Source organism: Ictidomys tridecemlineatus, unplaced genomic scaffold (assembly GCF_052094955.1).
Source record: "Ictidomys tridecemlineatus isolate mIctTri1 unplaced genomic scaffold, mIctTri1.hap1 Scaffold_89, whole genome shotgun sequence".
NCBI classification, from domain to species: Eukaryota; Metazoa; Chordata; class Mammalia; order Rodentia; family Sciuridae; genus Ictidomys; species Ictidomys tridecemlineatus.
This window is the reverse complement of record NW_027526129.1, coordinates 268,826-272,942: the sequence shown is the minus strand read 5'-3', so window position 1 is coordinate 272,942 and position 4,117 is coordinate 268,826. Positions and strand designations below refer to the sequence as shown.

The window sequence follows — 4,117 nt, the reverse complement described above, 5'->3', positions numbered from 1 at the left end:
TATCTGAGTAGAAATATTTTATCATCAACTTTTTCTTTCAAAACACGCTTTATTTCACAGGTTTCTAATATTAATCAACACATTCTAATTTTATACTCCCTAAATAGTCTTTGTTGTCATGATTTACATATGTATTTTCCATAAAAATAATGATAGAAAAGGTCTTTATATATTTATCTTAATATTTTTAGAGTATCACTTAACTTCATATGTCTACTTTAAATGGGATTGGTAAAGGTTTTTCCATAATACTCTGAAGGATTTAGACACATATACAATGCTACTTGAATTTCTGCAACTCAGTTAAAATAGTGAAGGTATACATAAACCACTTTAGTCTTTGGATAGTCAAAGTACATCATGGATCTGGAATCTTGAAAATTCTTAGAATTTTACCCATAATAACGCTCTATACTTGGGCCAAATACACGTGTAGTCATTGGGTTATAATACCTCTCCTCAACACTCTCCTCGGAGCCTTAGCTACATCCTTATTCCGGAGAGTATAAATCAGAGGATTCAGTGTGGGAGTAATGATGCTATAGAACACAGAACCAACTTTGTCTTGCAGTGGAGTGCGCTGGGACCTGGGCCTCATGTACGAGAAGATGCAGGCACCAAACCAGAGAAAGACCACAATGAAGTGGGAGCTACAAGTGGCAAAAGCATTTCTTTTACTCCCAGCTGAACGCATCTCAGTGACACTGTGCAGGATGAAGCCATAGGATGTAGAAACCAGAATGATGGGGAGGAGGAGAAGCACGATGCTACAGATATACACTGTGGTCTCATAGACGGTGACATCACCACGTACCAACTTCACAACAGCTGGATACTCACAGGAGAAGTGGTACATTTTTTGAGATCCACAGAAGGGAAAGTGCATCAAGATGACTGTGTGAATTAGGGAGTTCAGAGATGCCCCCAACCATGAGGTGAGGGCCATCATCAGTGCCACCTTTCTGCTCATGAGCACAGTGTAACGCAGAGGATGACAGATGGCAAAATACCTGTCATAGGACATGAGAGCTAGCAGAAGACACTCAGCACCACCCAGAGACAAATAGAGAAAGTGCTGGGTGGCACATCCCAGGAAGAAGATGGACTTGCTGCCAGACAGGTAGTTGGTAGCCATCTTGGGGATGGTTGTGCAGATGTGCATCAGGTCTATGAAGGAGAGCTGGCTGAGCAGGAAGTACATGGGGGTGTGAAGTCCACGATCCACACAGGAGAGGAGGATGGTGAGAGTGTTGCCACTCAGTGCAACAAAGTAGACCACCATGGTCCAGGCAGAAAAGGAAAAGGTGCGTCAGGGAGTCATGGAAGAGCCCTTCAAGGATGAAGTCTGCCAGAGACGTCTGATTCCTCAGCCACATGATCCCTTCAAAGTCCTTGGGGAAACAGGGAGTGGAGACAAAGTGTGATGCCAGAAATATGGGATCCTGTGTACAGGGTGGTAAGCTCTCTTGATCCAAGAAAATATTTGTGAAGAGTTTTTTCTCTATTTGTAAGTATCCAGAAACTGAAATTATTGAAATTCATTTTTTTTCAAAGCAAGACAAACCTAAAATTTGTCATCACGATCATGGTCATTTGAAATTCCAAGACTCTATTAAGGGCCAGAATTTATGACTCTTTTTACTAAATATAGGCCTATGTGTGTGTAATCATGTGTATGATTTGTGTGAGTGTGTTTCTGTGTTTTTACGGTTGTTGGATTATGTTTCCTGTTTTACCAGGCAGGTTCTAATAAGAGCAGCTTAACCACTAAGATGTTGTTAGTTATGCATGTAAATGTTAATGGTTGTGTTACAGAACTTTGGCCTTATTTCTTTGTGGAAGCTGGTTAAGGAGTTGGTATACTGCTGTCATGTTTAAGTCTGATGTGGAAATTTAAAGTCTACAGGACAAGCAGTAGAAAAGGAAGACAGTACAAAGCAGGGCAGACAAAAGAAAGACAAAACCCCAAAGCATGAGCTGTGACCCCACAAGAGAAAACAAAAAAAGTCAGTCTGTTTGTCTATAGAATTAGGCACTAAGGTTCTTCTTTTTGTATTGGCTCTTTTGAGTTCTACCAAATATTAGGAATTCTTTTGACATAATTAAAAAGCATAAAATAGGCCTCAATTCAGTCTCCATACTTCCCATTTCCCCTCTCCTCCTCTCTTCCTCTGATTCCTTCCCTCTGCTCTGCTGATATGCTATTTATTTATGGTTTTTTTATTAGTTACTTGTGGCTATACATAAAGATGAGATCCATATGGTATGTTCATACAGGCACATTGGAAATTTAGGTCAGATTTCTAATGAAGCTGAATGCACACCCCTAGCCCAGAATTCCAAGAGCCTAAGGGAGAATCATGGGGAAGATTAAGTAACTGCAGGCCCAGCCACTGCTCCTTACCAGTGAGGTGTGAGCCAGCAGACCAGCAAAAATGTATTAGTACTACAGGATGGCTGCTTCCCTTCTGCTCTCTAATCTCCCAGGAAGCTCCTCTTGAGACCCACCTTAAACAGAAACGATGGATTAGAGGGAATTTGGTGAGATGTAGTTCATCCTGGAAAACATCACACATCACAAAGTCACTGCAGTCCATCTTCTGTCTTTTTGGTACACATGCACACCTCCATAAGTCAGGTTAACCTTCAAATACAAAAATGATACCTGTGTAACTAAATACAATACATGCAGCATGAAGGCAAACACCTTAACCCTTTCTCCAGAAGAAAACCCAAAGTTCTTTACGTTGCCTACAGGAGACATTCATTCCTCTGATACATGTGTTCCCTTTATTATCCTGGAAGTACAAAATTTTCTGGATAATATATATGAAAAAAATATTCTTATGAAAACCACCCATGGGATAGAGATTCTTATTCCAAAAAGGGTTAACCAGTAGTTTGGATATCAGCCCCTGTTTCCTCACTCAGTCCTGGCATCTGCCCAATATATCCATGAACAAACTGGACATGGCATCTGGGGTAAAGTTTATCCCTGGATTCATCATGATAAACTTACACTCACCAAGGCAAATCTGTCTGAAGCCACTGCTGAATACCCATGGCTAACAGCAAAGACAATCGTGAGTTCCCAACATCACACCATTCCCTGGGATAATCAGCCAGCCACTGCATAGCACATTGATGACATTGGACCACATTCAGCATGAAAGGGACACTCCTTTTTTTTCTGGACTGGACACTCACTCTTGGTATGGATTTTGCTTCCTCTCATGAAGTGCTGCTGCCAGAACTACCATCTCTGGACTCACAGAATGCTTTATTCACCATAAGGGTATTCCATGCAGCATTGCTTCTGAACAAGGAGCTCCATTCACAGCAAACAAGTGTGTAATGTGGCCTGTGTTCATGGGATTTGTTACAATTAACATAGGTCCTCCATCTTCCTGAAACACAGAACCTGATAGAATGGTAAAATACCCTTGGAAGACTCTGCCTCAAGTAACACCTAGATGACAACACCTCTCATTGCTGGAGCAATGTCCTCCAGGATGTGATACATGCTTGATGTCTGCATCTAATTTATGGTATTGCTTCTCCCACAGCGAGAATTCATAGGATCAGACCCCCAAGAATTCAGTGGATAGAAATGAGAGTGTGTTCTCTCCCTATAAGATTGATTGATTCTGGGTCTCATTTCTCCAAATGAATTTTATGATTGATTTTTCTAGAATGTCATTGGGAATTGCATTAAATCTGTATGACAGTTTTGGTAGTATGGCTATCTTGACAATATTAATGCTGCCTATCCAAAAGCATGGCAGATCTTTCCATCTTCTAAGGTCTTCTTCAATTTCTTTCTTTATACACTAATATTCTTTGTATGTTTGTATAAGCCCTCCTCCTTTATTCTTCAAGATTTTCTTGCCTATTCTTGGCTTGTTGAATTTCCATATAAATTTTAGAATCAACTTGTTGTGTTCTAGTGTGAGGGGGGGATTTACTGGGAATTTATTGGAATTGTATTGAATCTTTAGAACAATTTGGAAATAAGTGATATTTTTAGTTTAATATATACCACCAAGTAGATCTTCTTTACCCTGGGATGTTTGAAGTTCTTAATAGAGAAGTCTTATACTTTTTTCTGTTGGCTTTA

At 40.2% G+C, this 4,117-nt stretch overlaps 1 pseudogene; it reads right to left on the bottom strand.

The window, feature by feature from the left end:
- Positions 1–436: 436 nt before the first annotated feature.
- Positions 437–1,376, bottom strand: LOC101975850 (olfactory receptor 2AE1-like; annotated as a pseudogene).
- Between the last annotated feature and the right edge of the window lie 2,741 nt (positions 1,377–4,117).